Source organism: Manis javanica, chromosome 11 (assembly GCF_040802235.1).
Source record: "Manis javanica isolate MJ-LG chromosome 11, MJ_LKY, whole genome shotgun sequence".
NCBI lineage: Eukaryota > Metazoa > Chordata > Mammalia > Pholidota > Manidae > Manis > Manis javanica.
This window is the reverse complement of record NC_133166.1, coordinates 53,749,608-53,775,448: the sequence shown is the minus strand read 5'-3', so window position 1 is coordinate 53,775,448 and position 25,841 is coordinate 53,749,608. Positions and strand designations below refer to the sequence as shown.

Sequence of the window (25,841 nt, the reverse complement as noted above, 5' to 3'; positions counted from 1 at the left end):
TTTGCAGCTGCTCCTATTGAGAAGTGAAGATATTTTTCCACTCCTTGGACGTCTTATGACTTGCTTTGGCCAATAGGATGTGATAGAAGTCATGTGTGCTATCCCAGCCCAGGCCTCCAGAGATGTTGCTCTGCCTCTGGCTCCTCTGCCTTTCGTCCCGGAACAAGCCTGGGCTGGCCTGATAGGCAATGAGACATGGGGAGCAAGGCCAGCTTGAGGCCCTAGATACCTGAAAGAGCCCATCCCGGCCGAGACCAGCCAATCTGCTGTTGAGTACAGATGTATGAATGATCCCTCCTAAAGCCCAGTGAAACCACCCAGCTGATCCACAGAATCATGAGCACAATGTTGATTGCTGTATGACACTGAAGTTTTGTGGTTATTGGTTTTGCATCATGATTGTGATGAGAGATAATACGTGCTATAGTGGCTGAGTCTAATGGGTGGTATATTGCTAGTAGGTCATGAAATGCTTGATAGACTCAGGTACAACTACATTTGTGTCTGTTTACTGAGGCATGTGAGAATTATGCTCCCAGAGGATATGAGAAGATGGTTAGGACAGCAAACCACTTCCTTCTGACAGCGTCCTTGCACCGCTGGACCACTCAAGGATAGTGTAATGCTATCAGCCTTTGTTGAACACAGTTTAGAGAGAGTAAGAGAGATCAAGTTGCATTTTGATCACAAGCTACATGTTATGTTGTTCATATACTAGTTATACTACTAGTTGTACTAAATAATTTGGATTTCTGACCTTTGCAATGTGTAGAGGCCAGTTTCTGAGGATGGGAGCATTTAAAAAACTACAGTGGCTCCTCTCCTAGCTGATGCTCATAGTCCTTCTGCAACTGACATGTGGCTGAAAAGAAAAATGGAATCTATGAAGCACATTCAAAGGGTAGGCTGGTTGTTCCCTGTGTCAGCTTCCTCTCCTTACCTTCTTCCCACAGCTGGCCCAGGCATAGGCCAAAGGAGGCAATGTTTATCTGCAAAAAAGCCTTTGCCAGCATCTATCCCTGCCCCAAGGTTCCCAGCCTCCTATATCTTCAAATTGATACTGGCATTCCACAGTCCCCCTCTGTACACACTAGCTTAACAATACTCCATACTCTTGGCCATTTTTCTCATTTTTTAATATACTTCTCTTTCAGTTATATATTGCTGTATAACAACTATCCCAAATTTAATGACATAAAACAACCAACATTTTTTTTCCCCACTCATGCACTCTGCAGGTCAGAATTTAGAGAAGGCATGGTGGGATGGCTTGTCATTGCTCCGGGATGTCTGGGCCTTAAGTTGGGAAGATCTGAGTGGCAGGAGCTGGAAATATCTAGAAGTTTCCTCATTCACATATGCTTGCTGCCTGGGCCAGATTGAGTTTAGCAGCACTGCTGACACCAGCATGTAACCTGTCTGTGGTAAGATGGCTTCATGGCAGTCATGTTTTATGTGGTAACTCAGTGCTCCAAGAATAAGGTAAGAGATGCATACTCTAGCCTTTCAGGACTTGGAACTCTATGTATACATACTTTTTCAACTCATGTAAGTTATGACTTATCCTTAGAACTCTATGTATGTATACCTTCACATATCTCACAGGCATTTGGTTCACACAGTCACAAGCCTGCCCAGATTTAAAGGGAGGAGATGCAGACCTCAGTTATTGATGGGACAATTGTCAAAGAATTTGCAGCCATGTTTTAAAGCTGCCTTAAATTGATCTATCCATTGTCCCACTTACTAAGATGCTTTATTTTGTGTAAGGGTCTTTTGGCTGCATGAAAAAAAATAATTCAAGCTGGTTTAGGAAAAAAATACATGGATAATTTATAATAGGGATGCAATGGCATCTCACAAAACACCCCCAGGATGTCACTGTAGTCCTGTTGTGTGCTCTGGGCCAGTGAGTGCTAAGGGGCTAATGAAGGACCCTCATGCCTGCTGATGTGTGTCTGTTTCTGGGCTGTGGCGTCCTGGCCCTGAAGGCACTCAGAGAGTGCTGCTAAAGGGACGGACTGGAGCACTGTGGCAGGCCTGTCACATAGAACAGAGAAGGGGCCAACATATGGGCTGATTGTATAGCCTTAGGTGCAAGCCAGAACACTGGGGATCTAGGAGGGCTGCTTAGAGCAGTGTTCTTCCATTCCTAACATTCCTTTATTCCAAAGGGTCATCTTAGGTCTTTCTGCCTTCTCTCTAACCCTAAAGTTGACTCTGTCTATTCCCAGCCTAGCAGATTCAGTAATTCATTAATTCAACAAACATTTATTGAGTGACTTGGATGTGCCTGGCACTGTGGCAGTGAACAAGACATTCAGGAGACTGATGAAATGAAAAAATTCTCTGACCTGGGACCCAGAAGCCCTGATTCTGCCAGTTACTCTCTAAGTACCTTTGGACATGTACTCAATTTTCCCTGGGTGTCAGTTTCCCTATCAATCAAATCAGGGCCTTGACCTTGAAGATCACTAAGCTCTCTTCAGAACCCCTAAAAGAAAGATGATTCTAGCATACCAGGCACTCCTAAAATTTCAATCCTCAACCTCAAGTTTATTTTCTGTCTTTTGCCTTTACTGCTGGCTGGCTTGCTCTTGCTGTAATTTATTTAACTGAGCTGTGTTGAGCAGTTTGGAACTGAGTTTGCATGAATCACTGTCCATAAAATCAAGTTAAGTGGATTTCATTCCACACAGCACACCTGTGTATATACTCGGGGAGAAGAAGCTGAATTTTCTTGGCTCTTCCAGACCACTGTTAGAATTGCTTCTTTACGGATATAGCATTCACCCTGTATTTATAGTCCATTGTTATAAGAGCCTCCTTCAGAGACCCGAAAGTAAAGTGTTGGATACAATTTTTCCTTCAGATCATTTTATATAGCTATCCTGTTTCTCTATCTAGCTAGAAAAGCTGACATTGATTTCTTCTATTTTATCAAGTTGGCAACTATCAGATTTAACTTCAGTCATTCAACAAATATTTGAGTGTTACGTGAAGTCAAACTGAGCCAGGTGTAGGGGCGGGGGCTAAGGGGACTTGTCATGCTGCTCAAAGACCCTACGTACTATGTGAAGTGTTAAGTAACATCAATGCAAGAGGATGCTCCAGGCAGAAAATGGGAAATTCGGTGTGTTATGTATAAGAAGAAACCAATGAAGGTGAGTGATCTGGGGAGGATTATGGAGAGTCTGGGGAAGACACTGAGCTTGAGGGGGATTTCTATTTGGGCCACTGCTTACATGTCCCTCCTCCCCATCTGAACATAATCAGCACCAGGCATTTCAATTCACCATTTTGTAAAAGGATAAGATCAGGAAAACACAAAAACAAAAACAGAGGTTTCGAGAAGAGGTGAACATTCATAGGAAGAAATGCCCAAAGGGTCTGCTCTCGTGCTTGTGAAAATACTCTTTTGGAGCCAAGGTGAGGGATTATAAAGGGATTTATTTCATTTTGTAACACAGCCAAAAGCACAGACAGACTGTAACTAAAATGATGGAGTGAGGCACTGGCTATCTGGATCTTTGTTCTTATTTTCTATCTTGACAGAAGATGTGCAATTTTTACTCTCTCACAGAATAAACATTTCACAGTTTTCCTGGCCAATTTCTAGTGATTTTGAAAATTCTATTCCATCTATCCTCTGGGAGGTATACTGGGATGCTGGGGAAGGGCATGGTGGGGCCTCCCCATCTGCAGTGATACCTTGCTTGTGGTTATACAACCCTTTTGAGAAAATGGAGCTGCTTAAAATGACTTTAAGATTTGGAGGCACCTGTGTTTGTATAGAGGCCACAAGCAAAATTCCCTTTGCAAAATGGGTTTTCTTTGTTGTGTGCTTGGGATAAGACACACCCATATTTCTCCAGCAACCTTTGGGGATTTGAATGCCCGGATGGTGCTTTAGGCTGGGTGGTCTCTGCCAAGAGATCCCGGACAGCACCACTTCTGCCCTAGAGGAGAACAATACAGTGACCTTCAGAGCAGTACTTTCCAAGCAAAGCCTCATGTGAGTCACATATGTAATTTAAACATTTCTAGTAGCCACATAAAAAAGTAAAAAGATAAACAGATGAGATTGATCAAATATATTTATTTGATCCAATATACCCAAGGTATTATCATTTTGACATAGAATCAATATGAAAATGATAAATGAAATATTATGCATTCTTTTTTTCATATTAAATCTTCAAAATCTGGAGCGATTTTTACACTATATCACATATTGATTCAGACTAGCCACATTTCAACTGCTCAATAGCTACATGTGCCTAGTAACTACCATATTGGCCAGCATAAATAAAGTTCTCTACTGATGCTTCCACAGACTCCTTGGAGTCCTGAAGGGTCTTTTATAGACAATGAAGAGCCTATTCATTGGCTTTGAATAGGAATAGCTCCTTAGTTTACGTTCCAATGGTTAAGATTGTCTGTTATTCCCAGAGACAGAGTCTGGTAAATTTCAGGGGCCTTCCATACGGTACCTACCAACCCCCGTCCCTATTTATGCCACATTCATACTTTGTCAGTGTTTCATGCTCTGCCCATTTCTGTACTTTATCCTTCGAAACCTTTCCTTCCCTGGATCCCTTTTCCTTCAGGGCCCTACTCAGGGCTTGGAGAATCATGGTAATCATCGCTATTGAGCAAAATAAACTGTGGTAGTCTTATGAGTACTAACATGCATCAATTCACTTCAAAATTACAATTGTCCTGCAGATAATAAGTGGTAATGGAACAGGATGGCAGAGCATTGGAACTGGAGAGAATTGAGAGAACAACTAGACTGGTGTTTGTTTTTTTTAAAAATTTAGGTAAAATTTGCATAGCATAAAATCAACTATTTTAAGTGTACAATTCAAAGGCATTTAATATGTTCACAACATTGTGCAATCATCACTGCTATTAGGTTCTAAAACATTTTCGTCACTGCAAAAGAAACCTTCCTCCCATTAAGCAGTCACTCCCCACTCCCCCACTTCCCTTAGCTCCTAGTAACCACTAATTCGCTTTTCTAAAAAAAAAAATTATATTGAGGTACATACAATAAAATGCACAAATCTTAGTGTACACTTTGATGAATTCTGACATATTTATACACTCATGTAACCATCGCCCAGGTCAAAGATATCAAACATCCTCATGAACTTATTTTCCCCTTCACCTATCCCCAGCCCCTTGCTGTAGGATAACCACCAGTCTGTTCTCTGTGTTTATGAATCTATTTCAATTTTTTTGTTTGTTGTTTGCATTTTAGAATCCACATATAAGTGAAGTTACATGGTATTTGTTTTTCTCTGTCTGACTTATTTCAGTCAGCATAATGCCTTCTAGATCCATTCATGCTGTCACAAATGGCAAGATTTCAATTTTTTATGGCTGAGTAATATTCCATTGTGTATATCTACCACATCTTTTTTATCCATCACCTGTCATTGAACATTTAAGTTGTTTGAACATATAATAAATATAAATATGTTGTATATTATTCAACAAATAATAAAACTGCTGTAAACATAGGAATGCATATATCTTTTTAAATTAGTGATTTTGTTTTCTTCAGGTAAATTCCCAGAAGAGGAATTGCTGGGTCATATAATGTTTTTGTTTTTTTGAGAACCCTCTGTACTGCTTTCCACATGGCTGAACCAATTTGTAATCCCATCACCAGTGTACAAGGACTGTCATTTCTCCATGTTCCTGCCAACATTTGTTATTTCTTGTCTTGTTGATACTAGCCACTCTGACTTGTATGAAGTGATATATTATTGTGATTTGATTTACATTTCCCTGATAATTAGTGATGTTGAGCATCTTTTCATGTGTCCCTTGGCCATCTGCATGTCTTATTTGGAAAAACTTCTATTCAGATCCTCTGCCCATTTTTTAATCAGGTTATTATTATTATTATTTTGGTGTTGACTTATGTGAGTTCTTTATATAATTTGGATATTAGCCCCTTATTAGATATATCATTTGCAAATATATTCTCCCATAGAGTAGGCTGATTTTCATTTTGCTGAGCAGAGGTTTTTGGTTTGATGTCATCCCATTTGTTTATTTTTGCTGGTGTACAAATTTTTGTTCGAATCTTGCTTTCAATTATTTTACGTATATACCTAGGAGTAAAATAGCTGGGTTATATGGCAATTCTATTTTTAACTTTTTGGGGAATGGTCAATCTGTTTTTCAATATGGCTGAACCATTTTACATTTCCGCCAGCAAAGTACAGAGGTTCCAACCAATTTTTCTATATTCTTGCTAACTTTGCTATTTTCCATTTGTTTTGCTTTGTCTTTTTAAATGATAGCCACCTAGTGGGTGTGAAGTATCTCATTGTGGTTTTTTTGTTTTTTTTTAAGAGAAGAAAAATTGATTTATTTTGTCTGAATAGATGGACTCATGAGATTCTCTTGGTGAGAAAGAAGAATTATTCTAAGAATAAGATCTTATGCTGGCAGTTTTAGTGCACAATCTTGGACCGTCGACTCCAATTAAGTCCTTATGCCTCTTTGGTAATAGCGACTAGATTATTAATCTACCTTTTTTGTTTGTAACACACAAGCTTGTATGATGATCCCTTAATGAATTTTTTTAACCTAGACACAACAGATGTTGCTGGTTTTTTTTTTTTTGAGAGGGGATCTCTCATATTTATTGATCAAATGGTTGTTAACAGTTAACAACAATAAAATTCTGTACAGGGGACTCAATGCACAATCATTAATCCACCCCAAGCCTAATTCTCATCAGTCTCGGATCTTCTGAAGCACAACGAACAAGTTCTTACATGGTGTACAAATTCTCACATAGTGAATAAGTTCTTACATGGTGAACAGTACAAGGGCAGTCGTCACAGAAACTTTTGGTTTTGATCTCATTGTGGTTTTTTTTAAGCTTTTAAAATTAATAAACTTTATTTTTAGAGCAGTTTTAGGTTCATAGTAAAACTGAGTGGAAAGTCCAGAGAGTTCTCATATCCCTTCTGTCCCCAAAGAAGCATAACCTTCTCCACTATCGACCTCCCCTGCCACAGGGGTACATTCCTTACAGTCCATGAACCTGCAATGACAGATCATTATCACCCAAAGATCATAGTTTCCATTGGAGTTCAGTCTTTGTGTTGCATATTCTATGCTTTTGGATGAATGTATAATGATGTATCATAGTATTGCACTACCATACAGAGTAGTTTCCCTGCACTTAACATCCTTTCTTCTCTGCCTCATTGTGGTTTTGATTTGCATTTACCTAATGACTAAGGATGCTCAGCATCAATCTAGTAGCCTTTAAGCAGTGACTTGAGAAGGGTCACCTTGGTGAGGAAGGGGAGAAGACCCTCAGTTAATGAGGGTCTCAGGATTCCCATGCCCTCTTCTCCCACTATCACTCTGCCTTTGCCTGCTGGGCAGGTTTGACTTCTCATTACATATTCCATTTGAGCAATGGGTTCTGAGGCTAACAAATTTGACATTTACCTGGTCTTAGATGTTTCACATCTTTCTTTTGCATATGACACAGCCCTGATATCATAAGTAGCAAAAAATGCTAGGCTGGTGTCTTGAGATCAGTAACTTCCAAACCAATAAGGAGCCTATTTTCCAACTCCTGGTCCCATTCTATTTCAACACCACCCTGTCAACAGTAACAATTAATAACGGTGATTGCCACATATTAAATGCTTACCATGTGGTAGGTGCTATGGTAAGTTCTGTCACATAATCCTCTTATAATAACTATGAGATTCATGCCATCCTGAGGCACACCTCAGACTTAGAAGTCTTCACCATGGCCTGCAAGACTACTCCCCAAACTAATACCTGCTCTTCTTCCACTTTGACTTTGCTCCAGCCCATGAAATTTCTGCTGTTCTGTATGAAGGCCAGCGTGTTCCACCCTCAAGGCCTTTTCATTGCTCTGCATTCTTGTCCCACTACATGTTAAACTCTTAACAGAGGCTTAAATAAAAGAAGCATTTATTACTTTGTTAGATAAAGAAGGTCTGGAGGGTAAACGGGCCTCTGACTCTGGGGTCATCAGAGATCCAGGCTGCTTCTATCCTGCTCTATCACCTTAGAGTATGGCTTTCATTTTAACGGTTCAAGATGGTACTAGACCACAAGCCACTCTACATGCATAACAGACAGTAGGAAGGAGGAAGGGGAGGAGGACTACCCAGCTCAGTCAGATTCCTCCAACCAGCCTTACCAGAGGGCCCACTTACATTTCTACTTATATTTCAATGGCTGACACATGTTCACTTGCCTCAGCTAATTGCGAGAGTTGGATAGTGAAATTTTTTTTTTTTTGGTTATCTTTGGTCACACCTAATAAAACTGGGGTTCTAGTTCCAAAGAATAAGAAGAGAATGGATATTTGGAGACACCTAGAGTCTACAACAGATATTTACTGGAATCACTTTTTAATAGTAAATATTTGGAAATAGTGTAAGTTCCTAAAAACACAATTGCCTTTATAAGTTGATTCATTAATATCAATGCATGCTTAAATATTACACTTAAAAAAATTAACAACAAGGTAGAATGTTTATGATACTACATTGAATGAGAAAATAATTACTACTGTCCTAAGGAAACAATTAAAATACTATATAAGAACCCTGAAAGAGGAACCGCTACTTGATGATATGAAATAATTATGGTACTGTAGTTATTTTGTTTCTTTTCATTAAACTGTGTTGATGTACCATTTTATTGGTTTCAAGTATACAACACAGTGGTTCAAAAGTTACCCATATTATTAAATCCTCACCCCCACTAGTGCAGTTACTATCTGTCAACACAGAAAGATGTTACAGAAACATTGGCTATATTCTCCATGCTATACCACCATCCCTGTGACCAACTTACATTATGATTGAGAATTTTGGAGGGGAATTTTATCCCCCTCCTCCTACCCATACACCCAGCCCAACCCCTCCCCCATGGTAACCACCAGTCACTTCTCAGTGTCTATGGGTTTACTGCTATTTTGTTCATTTTGCTTTGTTTTGTTTTTATATTCCACAAATAAGTGAAATCATATGGTATTTGTCTTTCTCTGCCATATTTCACTTAGCATAATACCCTCTAGGTCCATTCATGCTTTGGCAAATGCCAGGATTTCTTTCTTTTTTATGGCTGAATAATATTTCATTGTGTATATGTAGCACATCTTTAGCCATTCATCTATTGATGGACACTTTGGTTGCTTCCATATCTTGGCTATTGTAAATTATGTGTCAATAAACATACAGGTGCATATATCATTCCAAATAAACGATTTTATTTCCTTTGGGTAAAGTCCTAGAAGTGGAATTACCAGGTTGTATGGTATTTCTATTTTTAGTTTTTTGAGAACCTCCATATTGCTTTCCACAGTGGCTGCACCAATTTACATTCCTGTCAACAGTGTAGAAGGGCTGCCTTTTCTCTGCATCCTTGCCAACACTTGTTATTTCTTGTCTTTTGGACGGTGGCCATTCTAACTGGGGTGAAGTGATATCTCATTGTGGTTTGGATTTGCATTTCCCAGGTGATTAGCAATGTGGAGCATCTTTTCATGTGCTTGTTGGTCATTTGTATTTCCTCTTTGGATAAATGTTCAGGTCCTCTGCCCATATTTTAACTGAATTATTTGTGTATTTGGTGTTGAGTTGTCACTTTCCACCAGTTAGGATGTCCAATACCCAAAGACAAAAAACCAAAAAAGTTGGATGAGTTCTTTGTATATTTTGGATGTTAACCTCTTATTAGATAAATCATTTGTGAATATATTCTCCCATACTGTAGGTTGGTTCTGTTGATGGTGTCCTTTGTTGTACAGAATATTTTAGTTTGATATAGTCCCACTTGTTCAATTTTACTTTGTTTCCCTTGACTAAGGAGATATGTCATAAGGAAAAAATTGCTCAAAAATTGTTCAAGATGTATTTTTTTAAATTTTGGTATCATTAATGTACAGTTACATGAGCAACATTATGGTTGCCCCACATTATCAAGTCCCCACCACATACCCCATTACAGTCACTGTCCATCAGGGTAGTAAGGTGCTACAGAATCACTACTTGTCTTCTCTGTGTTACACTACCTTCCCTGTCCCAACCCCCTAAATTATGTGTGCTAATCGTAATGCCCCTTATCCGTCCCTTCCCACCCATCCTCCCACGTCACTTTCTCCTTGGTAACTGTTTCTCCACTTGGGTTCTGTGAGTCTGCCGCTGTTTTGTTCCTTCAGTTTTTGCTTTGTTCTTATACTCTACAGACGTGTGAAATCATTTGATACTTGTCTTTCTCTGCCTGGCTTATTTCACTGAGCATAATACCCTCCAGCTCCATCCATGTTGTTGCAAATGGTAGGATTTGTTTTCTTCTTACGGCTGAATAATATTCCATTGTGTATATGTACCACATCTTTTTTATCCATTCATCTACTGATGGACCCTTAGGTTGCTTCCATTTCTTGGATATTGTAAATAGTGCTGTGGTAAACATGTCTCTTTCAAACATATGTCTTTTTGAAACTGGGCTCCTGCATTCTTAGGGTAAATTCCTAGGAGTGGAATTCCTGGGTCAAATGGTATTTCTATTTTTAGTTTTTTGAGGAACCTCCATACTACTTTTCACAATGGTTGGACTAATTTACGTTCCTACAAGCAGTGTATGAGGGTTCCCCTTTCTCCACATTCTTGTCAACATTTGTTGTCTGTCTTTTGGATGGTGCCATCCTAACTGGTGTGAGGTGATATCTCATTGTGGTTTTAATTTGCATTTCTCTGATGATTAGTGATGTGGAGGATCATTTCATGTGTCTGTTGGCCATCTGAATTTCTTCTTTGGAGAACTGTCTGTTCAGATTCTCGGCCCATTTTTTACTTGGCTTATTTGCTTTTTGTTTGTTGAGGTGTGTGAGCACTTTATATAATTTGGATGTCAACCGTTTATCACATATGTGATATATTCTCCCATACTGTAGGATGCCTTTTTGTTCTACTGATGGTGTTCTTTGCTGTACAGAAGCTTTTTAGTTTGATATAGTCCCACTTGTTCACTTTTGCTTTGGTTTCCCTTGCACAGGGAGATATGTTCAAGGAGAAGTTGCTCATGTTTATGTCCAAGAGATTTTTGTCCATGTTTTTTTCTAAGACTTGTATGGTTTCATGACTTACATTCAGGTCTTTGATCCATTTTGAATTTACTTTTGTGTATGGGTTAGACAATAATCCAGTTTCATTCTCTTACATGTAGCTGTCCAGTTTTGCAAACACCAGCTGTCGAAGAGGCTGTCGTTTTCCCATTATATATCCATGGCTCCTTTATTGTATGTTATTTGACCATAAATGTTTGGGCTAATATCTGGACTCTCTATTTTGTTCCACTGGTCTATGGGTCTGTTCTTGTGCCAGTACCAAATTGTCTTGATTACTGTGGCTTTGTAGTAGAGCTTGAAGTTGGAAAGCAAGATCCCCCCTGCTTTATTCTTCCTTCTCAGGATTGCTTTGGCTATTCTGGGTCTTTGTGGTTCCATTTGAGTTTTAGAACTATTTGCTCTGTTTGTTGAAGAATGCTATTGGTATTTTGATAGGGATTGCATTGAATCTGTAGATTGCTTTAGGCAGGATGACCATTTTGACAATATTAATTCTTCCTAGCCAAGAGCATGGGATGAATTTCCATTTGTTAGTGTCCTCTTGAATTTCTATTATGAGTGTCTTGTAGTTTTCAGGGTATAGGTCTTTCACTTCTTTGGTTAGGTTTATTCCTAGGTATTTTATTCTTTTAGATGAAATTGTGAATGGAATTGTTTTCCTGATTTCTCTTTCTTCTAGTTCATCCTTAGTGTATTGGAATGCAACAGATTTCTGCATATTAATTTTGTATCCTGCAACTTTGCTGAATTCCAATATTAGATCTAGTAGTTTTGGAGTGGATTCTGTAGGGTTTTTATGTACAATATCATGTCATCTGCGAACAGTGACAGTTTGACTTCTTCCTTACCAATCTGGATGCCCTTAATTTCTTTGTGTTGTCTAATTTCCATGACTAGGACCTCTAGTACTACGTTGAATAGAAGTGAGGAGAGTGGGCATCCTTGTCTTGTTCCCGATCTCAAAGGAAAAGCTCTCAGCTTCTTGCTATTAAGTATGATGTTGGCTGTGGGTTTGTCATATATGGCCTTTATTATGTTGAGGTTCTTGCCCTCTACACCCATTTTGTTGAGAGTTTTTATCATGAATGGATGTTGAATTTTGTCGAATGCTTTTTTGGCATCTATGAAGATGATCATGAGGTTTTCGTCCTTCTTTTTGTTGATGTGGATGATGTTGATGGATTTTCAAATGTTGTACCATCCTTGTATCGCTGTAATAAATCCTACTTGATCATAATGGATGATCCTTTTGATGTATTTTTGAATTTTGTTTGCTAATATTTTGTTGTGTATTTTTGCATTTATGTTCATCAGGGATATTGGTCTGTAGTTTTCTCTTTTTTTGTGGTGTCTTTGCCTGGCTTTGGTACTAGAGTGATGCTGGCTTCATAGAATGAATTTGGAATATTCCTTCCTCTTCTATTTTTTGGACAACTTTAAGGATAATGGGTATAATGTCTTCTCTAAATGTCTGATAAAATTCAGCAGTGAAGCCATCTGGTCCTGGTGTTTTGTTAGTAGGTAGTTTTTTGATTACCAATTCAATTTCTTTGCTGGTAATTGATCTGTTTAGATTTTCTGTTTCTTCCTTGGTCAATCTTGGAAGGTCATATTTTTCTAGAAAGTTGTCCATTTCTTCTAGGTTATCCATTTCATTAGCATATAGATCATCATAGTATTCTTGTATAATTCTTTGTATTTCTGTGGTGTCTGTCATGATTTTTCCTTTCCATTTCTCATTCTGTTTATGTGTGTAGAGTCTCTTTTTCTCTTAATAAGTCTGGCTAGGGGTTTATCTATTTGGTTTATTTTCTAAAAGAAACAGCTCTTGGTTTCATTAATTTTTTCTATTGTTTTATTCTTCTCAATTTGATTTATTTCTTCTCTGATCTTTATTATGTACCTCCTTCTGCTGACTTTGGGCCTCATTTGTTCTTCTTTCTCCAGTTTCAATAATTGTGAATTTAGACTATTCATTTGGGATTGTTCTTCCTTCTTTAAATTGGCCTGGATTGCTATATATTTTCCTCTTAGAACTGCTTTTGCTGTGTTACACAGAAGTTGGGGTGTTGTGCTGTTGTTTTCATTTGTCTTCATATATTGCTTGATCTCTGTTTTAATTTGGTCATTGATCCGTTGATTGTTTAGGAGCATGTTGTTAGGCCTCCATGTATTTGTGAGCCTTTTTGTTTTCTTTGTATAATTTATTTCTAGTTTTATACCTTTGTGATCTGAGAAGTTGGTTGGTAGAATTTCAGTCTTTTTGAATTTACTGAGGCTTTTTGTGACCTAGTATGTGGTCTATTCCAGAAAATATTTCATGTGCTGTTCAAGATATTTTTGCCTATGTTTTCTTCTTAGCGTTTTATGATTTCATGTCTTACATTTAGGTCTTAAACCCATTTTGAATTTACTTTTGTGTATGGAGTTAGACAATGATCCAGTTTCATTTCCTTGCATGTAACTCTACAGTTTTGCCAATACCAGTTACTGAAGAGACTGTCTTTTCCTCATTGTATATTTGTGTTTCCTTTATCATATGTGTATTGACCATATATGTGTAGGTTTATATGTGGCTTTCTATTCTGTTCCACTGGGTCTGTTCTTGTGCCAGTACCATACTGTTCTGATTAACATAGCTTTGTAGTATAGTTTGAAGTCAAGGAGCATAATACACCTGGATTTGCTCTTCTTTCTCAGGATTGTTTTTGCTATTTGGGGTCTTTTCTGGTTCCATATGAATTTTAGGGTTATTTACTATAGTTCATTTGAAAATGCTATTGATATTTTGATAGGGATTGCATTGAATCTATAAATTGCTTTGGGCAGCATGACCCTTTTGACAATATTAATTTTCCTATCCAGGAGCATGGGATAGATTTTCATTTATTAGTGTCTTCTTTAATTTCTCTCATGAGTGTCTTATAGTTTTCAGAGTACAGGGCTTTCACCTCCTTGGTTACATTTATTCCTAGGTATTTTATTCATTTTTATACAATTGTAAATGGGATTGTTTTCCTGATTTCTCTTTCTGCTTGTTCATTGTTAGTATATAAGAATGCAACAGATTTCTGTGTATTAATTTTGTATCCTGCAACTTTGCTGAATCCGGTTATTAGTTCTAATAATTTTTTGGCAGAGTCTTTAGCATTTGCTTTGTATAGTAATATGTCATCTACAAATACTGACAGTTTTACTTCTTCCTTACCAATATGGATGCCTTTATCTTTTATCTTGCTTGATTGCTGTGGCTAGGACCTCCAGTACTGTATTGAATAAAAATTGTAAGACTGGACATCCTTTTCTTGCTCCTGATCTTGGAGGAAAAGCTTTCAGCTTTCTGCCATTGAGTATGATGTTAGCTGTGGGTTTGTCATATAAAGCCTTTATTATGTTGAGGTACATACTCTGTATCTATTTTGTTGAGAGTTTTTATCATGAATGGATGTTGAATTTTGTCAAGTGCTTTTTCAGCATTTATTCAGATGATCATGCCATTTTATCCTTCTTTTTCTTAATGTGGTGTGTCACATGGATTGATTTGCAAATATTGGACCATCCTTGCATCCCTGAAATAAATTCCACTTGGTCATGATGGATATGTTGATGTATTTTTGAATTTGGTTTGCTGACATTTTGTTGAGGATTTTTGCATCTATGTTCATCAGAGGCTAAAATTTTCTTGTTTTTGTAGTATCTTTGTCTGGTTTTGGTATTAGAGTGATGCTGCCTCATAGAATGAGTTTTGAAGTATTTCTTCTTCATCTACTTTTTGAAATACTTTAAGAAAGATGGGTATTAGCTCCTCTTTAAGTGCTTGGAAGAATTCAGCTGTGAAGCCACCTGGTCCTGGAATTTTGTTCCTTGAGAATGTTTTGATTACCAAATAAATTTTGTTACTGGTAATCTGTCTGTTCAGATTTTCTGTTTCTTCCTGGGTCTATCTTGGAAGGCTGTACTCTTCTAGAAATTTGTCCATTTCTTCTAGGTTGTCCAATTTATTGGCATGTAATTTTTCATAGAATTCTCTAATAATTATTTGTATTTATCTGGTATCCATTGTGACTATTCTTTTTTTTTGGTTCTTGTTTTATTTGTGTACTCTGTCTATTTGTCTTGTTAGTCTGGCTAAATTTGTCTATTTTGCTTATCTTCTCAAAGAGCCAGCTCTTGGTTTCATTGATTTTTTTCTATTGTTTTATTCTTCTCTATTGTACTTATTTCTGCTCTGATCTTTACTATGTTGCTCCTTCTACTAACTTTGTTTTCATTCATTATTCTTTTTCTATGTCTTTAATTGTAAGTTTAGACTGTTTATTTAGGACTGTTCTTGTTTCTTGAGGCAGGCATGTATTGCTATGTACTTCCTTCTAAGAACAGCCTTTGTGGCACCTGTTGTATTTTTGTTTTCATTTGTCTCCATGTATTGCTTTATTTCTGTTTTGATTGGCCATTGATCCACAGATTATTTAGGAGCATGTTGTTTAGCCTGTTTGTTTGTACGCTTTTTTTTGTGTGTAATGTATTTCTAGTTTCATTCCATTGTGGTCTAAGATGTTGCTTGATACATTTTCAATCTTTTTTAATTTATTGAGGCTCTGTTTGTGGCCCAGTATGTGATCTATTCTGGAGAACATTCCATGTACAACTGAGAAAAATGTGTATCCAGCTCCTTTTGGGTGTAGAGTTCTGTAGATGTCTGTTAAGTCCATCTGTTCTAGTGTGTTTTTCAGTGCCTCTGTGTTCTTACTTATTTTCTGTCTGGTGGATCTGTCCTTTGGAGTGAGTGGTGTGTTGAAGTCTCCTAGAACGAATGCATTGTATTCTGTTTCCTCCTTTAATTCTGTCAGTATTTGTTTCATATATGTTGGTGCCCCTGTATTGGGTGCATATATATATATTTATAATGGTTATATCCTCTTGTTGGGCTAACCCCTTTATCATTATGTAATGTCCTTCTTAACCTCTTGTTACTTTCTTTGTTTTGAAGTCTATTTTGTCTGATAGTAGTACTGCTATACCTGCTTTTTTTCCCCTATTGTTTGCATGAAATATCTTTTTCCATCCCTTGACTTTTAGTCAGTGTATGTCTTTGGGTTTGAGGTGAGTTTCTTATAAGCAGCATATAGATGGGTCTTGCTTTTTTATCCATTCTGATACTCTCTGTCTTTTGATTGGTGCATTCAGTCTATTACATTTAGGGTGATTATTGAAAGATATGTACTTATTGCCATTGCAGGCTTTAGATTTGTGGTTACCAAAGGTTCAAGGTTAGCTTCTTTACTATCTAACTGTCTAACTTAACTCACTTATTAAGCTATTATAAGCACAGTCTGATGATTCTTTATTTCTCTCCCTTCTTATTCCTTCTCCTCCATTCTTTATGTTAGGTGTTTTATTCTGTGTTCTTTTGTGTTTCCTTTGACTGCTTTTGTGAGTAGTTGATTTTATTTTTTGCCTTTAGTTAGTATTTGGTTGGTCTGCTTTCTTTGCTGTGATTTTGTTTTCTCTGGTAATATCTACTTAACCTTAGGAGTGCTTCCATCTAGAGAAGTCCCCCAAAAAACCCTGTAGAGGTGGTTTGTGGGAGGCAAATTCCCTCAACATAAGCTTGTCTGAGAATTGTTTAATCCCTCCTTCATATTTAAATGATAATAATGCTGGATACCATTTTCTTGGTTCAAGGCCCTTCTGTTTCATTGCATTAAATATATCATGCCATTCTCTCTGGCCTGTAAGGTTTCTGTTGAGAAATCTGATGATAGTCTAATGGGTTTTCCTTTGTAGATGACCTTTTTTCTCTCTCTGGCTGCCTTTAATACTCTGTCCTTGTCCTTGATCTTTGCCATTTTAATTATTATATGTCTTGGTGTTTCCCTCCTTGGGTCCCTTGTGTTGGGGTTCTGTGGGCCTCCATGGTCTGAGAGACTATTTCCTCCCCCAGTTTGGGGAAATTTTCAGCAATTATTTCTTCAAAGACACTTTCTATCCCTTTTTCACTCTCTTCTTCTCCTGGTACCCTTATAATGCAAATATTATTCCATTTGGATTGGTCATACAGTTCTCTTAATATTCTTTCATTCCTGGAGATCCTTTTATCTCTCTCTGCCTCAGCTTCTCTGTGTTCCTGTTCTCTGATTTCTCTTCCATTAATGGCCTCTTGCACCTCATCCAGTCTGCTCTTAAGTCCTTCCAGAGATTGTTTTATTTCTGTATTCTCCCTCCCAACTTTTTCCTTTAACTTTTGCATATTTCTCTGCAGATCCATCAGCATGGTTATGGCCTTTATTTTGAATTCTTTTTCAGGGAGATTGGTTAAATCTATCTCCCCAGGCCCTCTCTTGGGGTTTGTCTGGGTAATTCTGGACTGGACCAAATTCTTCTGCCTTTTCATGGTGATAGAGGTAGCTGTAGGCAGGTAGTGTATGTGTCATCTGGGAGAACAAAGTTCTCTCCTGCTTACTGGTCACCTTGCCCTTCTCTGCTTTCTGTGTTGGTTACCCACACTCCTGGAGCTGCCTCTGGGTTAATCCCCTAAGCTGCTGTGGGTAGGGGTCTCTGTCAGGGTAGCGCAGAGCCCTTCAGGGAGTGGCAGGTGCACCGGGTGTGCTCTCCTGTGAGAGTGGGGTCCCCACCAGGCATCTGCGCGCTGGCAGTGGCCTTTGGGTCTGGCCCGGGCGGCTGTGTGCCGGGAGGAGATTCTGGGCGGCTGCTGGGGATGCCACCTCTCCTGATCTGCTCGGCTGGCACCACCGCGGGCTCGCACAGGCCACTCCCGGGCCACCACTCAGCTGCCACCACCACCGCATGCGTGGGCTGCTCCCCACCACAGATGCATGTGGTCACTCTCCCGCTACTGGGCCGGTGTGTCAGGGTCCGTGCTAGCTGGGGGAACAACTGGCAGGCTGCTTATCACCATGAGGAGCTTCAGAGCTGTGCTGCAGCCCAAGGGGTTAGGTCACCTAGAGTTCCCTGGAATTCCCAGCTGCTGGGCTGAGTATGCCAGGATGACTGTGAGGTCTGTGTCCCTTTAAAACTTTCAAAAATAAAACTTTCTCTTGTCCCAGGGGAGCCGGTTGCAGGGACCCACTTGCAGGTTTTGTTTTTCCGTTCCTCTAATATCCAGCACACCGTGCACCATGTGTCTGCGCTTCCAGTGCAGATTACTAGAGCTGGTTGTTTAGCAGTCCTGGGCTTTTATTCCCTCCCCACTCCAACTCCTTTCTTCCCCCTGGGGAGCTGGGGTTGGGGGGGTGCTTGGGTACCGCCTGGCCGTGGCTTCTATCTTACCCCCTTCATGTGATGCTGAGTTCTCACAGATGTAGATGTAGCCTGGCTGTTGTACTGTATCCACTGGTCTCTCTTTTAGGAATAGTATTTGTTGTATTTTCAAAAATATATATGTTTTTGGGAGGAGATTTCTGCTGAACTACTCATGCTGCCATCTTGGCTCCTCCCCAGCCTATGTCTTTTGATTGGTGCATTCAGTGCAGTTATCTTTTTAAAAGAGTCCTTATCATTTGGAGATGTATTTATGGATGAAATGATAAAATGTCTGGAATTCACTTTATAGTGAAAGAGGAAAAATAGTGTAATGGGGAACATAGATAAAACATGATGGCCATATGCTAATAATTGTTGAAACTTGAATAGATAAATGGAGGTTTGTGATCCATTTTCTTTTTCTTTTATGCATGTTTGAAATTTTCCATAATAAAAAAAATTTTTTTAATTTTACAAGTTACTTGACCCCTGTTTCACTCTTAAATGGACTAATAATGACAATTGTTTGACAGGGTGGAGTGGAGATTAAATGAAATGATAGAGTATATAAAAATACTTTGAGATAAATAAAGGCAATCAGAAATGGTGCTGGCATAACATCAAATGAGGGATAAAAGCCAGGTTCTCTGATTCTTCATCCTTGGGATCTTTTACTCTCCACTTTACCTTCCCCACTACACCCAGCAGGGGTAGCAGGAGGTTCTGGGATGGCTAGGTGCAAATCACAGTCAATGGTGAGGCAGTTTCTATTATCAGGTCTCACAGGTCTCTAACATCTCTCCTGTAGGTATCTGCCTTCTTGGTATGTGCACGGGGTCAATGTGACTGCTATGCACAAATGTCATCAATTCAACTGCCATAGGCTGGGTCCCAGCCACAGCACTCCACCAACTGTCTGTACAGCCTTGGGCAAATGACTCCTCTCCCAGGGCCTCATTGTCCCTTTTGTCTGAGGAAGGAATTAAACACATTGGTTTCCAAAGATTCTCTGCTCTTGATGTTTTCAGAAGATAAATGTTAATAATATAATAACATAAACCAGCATTTGTTGAGTGCCAACTATGAACCAGGCATAATGCTAAGCCTTATAAGCTTTAATGAATATACTTCTTTACATACTCATATATAACCTTTATGAGGCAGAATCTATTATCTCCTTTTTACAAATGAAAAGGTAGGCTCAGAGAGGGCAAATCATTTGCTCAAGGTCACAGAGCAGGTGAGTAGTAGAGCTTGGTTTTAAACTCAGGCCATCTGGTCCCAGATGGGCAGGAGAAAGCAGCAGACTGCGGGCCATTTAATTGCAGCTCTGTTATGAAAGCTGCATCCATAGTACAGTTGTCACACTAAATTGTGGAGTTCTTGACAAAGCTGTGGGTCTGTGAAACTCAGGAAAGAGGACTCCAGTACTTCTCCCAAGGAACAAGGAGCTGTTCTAGGCATCCACTGTGGAGAATAGAAGACCAGGCTTTCAATGCCCCATTTAGGTTAAGAAGACACCAGACTGATGGTCAGCCAGCATAGACCAGTTTGGTCTTATGGATTCTTTACTGCTGTGATAGTTTTGGTTAGACTATGTCCATGGTATACCAGTTATCAAATACAGCCAGCATAGACCAATTTGGTCTTATGGATTCTTTACTGCTGTGATAGTTTTGGTTAGACTATGTCCATGGTATACCAGTTATCAAATATTTAACAGAGAGGAGAATGTCTTTGTGAGGATTTAGAAGTTGGTCAGTCTTCTCAGAGGAGCCTAGGGAGGTTCTCAGAAAATGACAGACAGCTCTCTGGCTTGGGTAGATAACCAGGTCATATACCTGATGGCCCTTCAAAGTCCTACACAGGCCCTAGGGTCTCAGAAATACTGCTAGACTGGCTGCTCTTGTTTGGAGAAGATAGTAAGTCAAAACCACCAGGAAAGTCTGATAGTGGAAACATGTTTTTGCCAACCCAATTTTGCCATTCCCTCCTTCTGTTACTCTATAGCAGCATTTCTTCGGGAAACAAGTCCTCCTCCCCACTTACTGTCTTGAGGAACTATCTATCAAGGTGCCCCTTTTCCCAGGCCAAGGGAGGGCCCAGGACCTAGTGAGGCTTCTCAGATGCTCTCTTGGAATGTGAATCCTGAACCAAAAGACACGAAGACAGAAAACAGCACAGATGAATCCCCGAATAGCACCTTCAAGTCTTCTAATATTTCTGAGACCCAGCTATTTAGCCTTTTGCTTCAATTACACCTCTGCCTGTGACAATACATTTATTTTTTGAAGTTATCTAGAGTCTGTTTCTATTGCTATAGCCAAACAATCCCTCATTCATATTGGATTCAATATCAAATGTCAGTGCTTTTTTCTTGGAAGCTTTTAATCATAAAAGATACTCCCTTCCTTGTTGGTCTGACCTCCCCCAAGCCCAGAACCTCAGTCCTTCCTCTTCCATTACCTTCCAGAGCTTCCTGGGCCCAGGTGGAAAAGGGCTCTTGTCAATGTGCTAAGCTTTACCTTGAAGGATGAGAGAGGACACCCTTTAAATTACCTATAAAACCCTTTGATTCACTCAGCAGAGGTTGCCATGGGCAATTTGCTAAGCTTATTGATTATTTTCTGTTTAAATTAAAGTTTGATGTCCTGGAACAGGCTGTGCGGTGCATGGAGTTAATGGAAAAGGTTGAGATCCAGGGGAGAGACACTCGCTGGGGAAATGGAGGGTATTCAAGGGGAAAACAGGGAGTCTATGAAGAGGAGATTGTCAGCACCAAGTTGTAGTAAATATGAAGGCGATAAAAAAGGTAGAGAATGGAATTATTTTATGGAGAAGGGCAGCTTCCTGGACATTTAAAGCTTCAGGGAGACAGTGGGTAAAATGTATTCATTCCACAAATATTGGTTGTGTGCCTTTTATATACCAGGCATTGTGCTGAGCACCAGGAGAAAATAGCATAGAAGGCACAATCCTTGCCTCTGTGCTTTAAATCAGTGGTTTCTCAAAGTGAGGTTCCTGGCACAACACCACCCCCTTCGCCTGGGAGTATTTAGACATGCAGATTGTCAGGTTCCTACTGAACAGAAACTCTGGAAGTGGAGCCCAGTGCCTTCCAGGTGAATCTGATGCATGCTACAGTTTGCAAACCACTACTCTCTATCCTTAGACCCCTGAAGAGCAGGCTTCAGGGTTCCACCAGCCAGGAGCTCAGTTTGTGTGGGTGTTCTTATTGCTAATATTGCCAATACTTTGTTGAGTATTTATCATTGCCAGGTATTGTGTGCAGCATAACCTATATGTTATCTCATTTCATCCTAAAGACACAATTTCTATAGAAGATGAATTGGAGATACACTGGATGTAAGTGTGGTAGGTAGAATTCAAATGCAAGAGCCTAACCATTCTGCTTTACTGTCTCCCAGACACCAAACTCCCACAAGCTCTATGACTCATTCCATCCTGGTCAAAGCTGATTTTCAGATATAGACAGAACTGTGGTTTCCCACAGATGAGCTATATTGTGCAGCTGGGTTTTAGATGCTTGAGGAAGAAGAGGAAGTAGAAGAAAGGCAGAAGTGTGGAATGGACTGGGAAAGAGGCAGAGGCATGGTGGGCTATGAGGAGAAGCCAGGTCAATGGCCTCACACGCACAGTTATCCTCATGGGAGGCTAGAATTCAAAATCACCAGGTACTGATCAGATATGGGGAAATCTTGTCAAGTCACTCAAAAAGAGGCTTCATGTCATGATGATGAAAATCAAGCCCTTTCATTCTTCCACTTATAGTGTGTATTAGTTTCCCATTGCAGCTCTAACAAAATCAGTATTAGTTTTGTATTTCTACTGTAACAAATTACCACAAACTGTGGCTTAAACAACACGAATTTATTCTCAGTTCCGGAGGTCAGGATGTCTAAGAACAAGGTGCCGGCAAGGCTGTATTTCTTTTGGAAGCTTCAAGGGAGAATCCATTTCTTGCCTTTTCTAGCTTCTGGAGGCCACTTGAATTCTTTGGGTTGTGGCCCTTCCCTCCAGCTTCAAAGCCAGCAACGTGATATCTTTCCTTCTGTCTGACTTCTCTGGCTGTTTGTCCATCTTTTCTTTCTAAATCTGAGCGTCCTGCCCCCCTGTTATAAGGACTTTTGTGATAATATTCGGCCCACCCAGAAAATCCAGGATAATCCTTTCATCTCTATATCCTAGCTTAATCACATCAGCAAAGTCATTTTGCCATGTAAGGTCACATATTTATAGCTTCTGGGAATTAGGCTGTGAACACTTCAGGAGCCTGGGAGCAGGTGGGTATTATTCTGTCTACCATACTTTGTGACCTTAGGAAAGTCATTTTTCTTTCTGAAAGTCTCCAGTCCTCCCCCAAATGGGGATTATAATAATTTTTGGTCCTAATCTTATAGGGCTATGACTGAAATAAGTGCAAATGTCATTTCAATCACATATGTAAATATCATTGCCTCAGTTTCCTCATCTGACAAATGGAGATGAGTGATGTTTCTTCATCATTCAGTTAAAAATATGTATTTCTAACTTATCTGGAGACATCTTGGATTTTGTTGCATTAGAAAGGACTTGACACTATCTGCTATTAAAATGTAGTTGCAATGCCTGTGCCTGTGTGGGTTTTAGTGCCTTAAAAATGTGTCAGCAACAGAGAGAGATGAGGCCATTTCCCATGAGGCGTCAACCATCTGATGACTCATATCATCATGCAATGTTTGGAAGAGGCAGTAAGCTCAGGTCCCAAGATGCTCCAGTGATCATGAACTTCAGTCTGTCCACTGAGCTAACTGAGGGTCAAAATGAGCCTTGGCACCCCCAACTCCTGCCCCCTGTGTCATAGGTGACAAGGTGAGGGCCGCATATGCCCACAAAGGAGGCTATTTTTGCCACTCCCCTGGATTTGCGTCTGTTGGTGATCAGGGGAACAAAAAGCAGCAGCCAGGTCCACCAGAAGAGAGACATTATAGTTGATTAAGTGAGTGGGCCAATTAGCGTCTGGCTTCATGCAGTGTGGAGTTAATTAGCCTCTACAAAACAACAACAGCTGCTTTAATGGTTGGGCAGGAGGCCCAGGAGAGAGGGGCCATGGGAAGAGAAGTGATAGGGCTCATGCTTAATAACTTGGCTGCAGTGGGCCCTGCCCCACTAAAAATGTAGAACAAAGCTCTGGGCAAACTTCCCTGCATGCTTCCAGACAGTATATGGGGAGGAGGACCAGACCCTCATCGTATCTTGCTCTTTGGTAGAGGCCAAACTTAGACCTCAGACATGAGTTTCTTTTTGAGACCATTTAGCACAACTTAATTTGCATTCTAGCCAAAATCACCACCCCCTACGCATTTCTTCTCCATCCTCAATTTCACAATTCATATTGTTTCATAGTGATATTTTTTCCCTTTCATAAAAGTAATACGAATTATGGGGGGAACATTTGGAAAGTACAATAAAATACAAAGGGAAAAAATAGTCCCTCTACACTGAAGTCAATTCTTTCATTCACTATTTATTGTTCACCTGCTAAATGCCAGTGCTGTTCACGGTGTTCAGAGAAAGTATACATCAGTTTTGTTTTTTTCTATGTGCAAATATATATGCTGTTTTATACAAACTGGATTTACTGTGCATGATTTTTAATAACTTAGTGTTTTTAGCAATATGTCATAAACATTTTCCCCATCTCATTAAAATATATTTTTAAACTACTCAGCCTCTATGGTTCCACTAATTATGCTGTATTTTAGTTGTCTGTTTATTTATGCCTCCTGCTTCCTTTTCTAACAAAGTTCTTGAGAGTAGAGACTTTTTTTTTGCCACTATATCCCTAGTGCCTAGATCAGAGTCATGTACTCATTAAAAAGTGATGAGTGAGTAAGAAAATGAGTGAATGAATTTAACCAGTCCCTTCCTGTGGACCACTGAGGTTGCTTCCACTTCTTTGTTAGTATACAAAATGCTTAATGTGTCAGTTAAGATTGGGCTCAACTCTAAGTGACAGAAAATCCCCCAAAGCAGTGGCTTGAACAAGATAGAAATTTATTTCTCTTTTGCAAAAGTCCAAGAAATTAGAACAGGGCTGGACCAGTGCTTTGCTATCCATTGACATGGACTGTTTCAAGTCACTTCATTGTTCAAAATGGCTGCTAAAGCTCCGGTTATATTCCAACCAAAAGCAAGGAAAGGAAGGGAAAAGAAGGAAATGTACCTTTTCTTTAAGGACCCCCCTTTCTGTACCACTTCTGCTTGCATTCTCATTAGTTGGAATTTAGTCACATGACCATATTTAACTGCAAGGGGTTCTGGGAAATGTGGTCTTAATTATGAGGCTAATATTCAGGGCTACTGTTCATAAGGAAGAAGGAGAAGAAAACTGGGGGCCATTAACAGGAATGGCTCTTGGACTTCTGAATTTACCCCAGCCTTTCAAACTAGCTCTTCCCTAATGTGACCTTTAGTTTTTCCAAATGAGAATCTGGATGTCAGTCAGGTCAGCCTGACTTCTGAGACTCAGGCCTGGGACCAGTGAACTAGGTTTCAGGGCGTTCACATCCCCACTCTAAACTTCATCTTAGTTGACATAGTCATTGCCAAAGACTGACTCAGTAAAGATGGCCCATTTCCCAAAGGATATTTTTCCAATTAGTTCAAGGAGGAAGTTCTAGCTGTGAGGACAGGAGCTGGGGCTTCTGAAAGGCAATGATTATTAGTAACAATCAATCAAATGGCCTCATAGGATAATGGAGAGAAAGCCAGCTCTAAAGAATGCTATGTGGGACAAGGATGACGGGCTGCCTGTAGCAAGAGGCAGTATGGCTCAACCGCAATGCGGCCAAGCCCCTGAGACAGTGAGGGACTTTGTAAGAAGGTTTTACTGCCTGCAGTAAAAATACTGCCAAAACGCATTCAGGAACGTGTGGGGAGACATGTATTCATTATTATGCCCCTAGCAGCTATCACAGGAAACCATCTGGGCTCCACTGGCCTATAAATTTGCAACCTGCAGTTGGGTGGGCTACAGGGAATGCGCCAAGGGGGAAGTCGAGGTGTGAAGTGGATCTGGCAGGTTCCACACACAGGGCTAGCTCAAAAAGTCGCCATTCCTGGCAGTTATTTTTCTTTTTAATTTTTTATTGTGCAATATATCACACATACAGCAAAGTGCCTTAAACAAAACGTGTACTTTAACAAATGATCATAAAGTGAATACATATGTAACAATCACCCAGGTCAAGAAATAATACATTGCCAGCCCCCCAGAAGCCTCTTATGAGTCCCTTCCTAAGCACAATACCCTCTTCCTCCCCACAGAGCATGATCCTGACTTTAATGAGTATAATTTCCTTGCCTCACTTTACTGTTTTGTTGCTAAACTATTCACCCCAAAATGTTATAATTTTGT

The 25,841-nt window shown here is 39.6% G+C and overlaps 1 long non-coding RNA gene across 1 annotated transcript in view; it reads right to left on the bottom strand.

Moving 5' to 3' along the window:
- Positions 1 to 3,757: 3,757 nt before the first annotated feature.
- Positions 3,758 to 25,841, bottom strand: part of LOC140844422 (uncharacterized) — a 35,807-nt gene continuing 13,723 nt past the window's right edge. Inside the window, exon 3 of the long non-coding RNA XR_012122675.1 lies at positions 3,758 to 3,959. This is a non-coding gene — a long non-coding RNA (uncharacterized lncRNA). The remainder of the gene's footprint in view (positions 3,960 to 25,841) is intronic.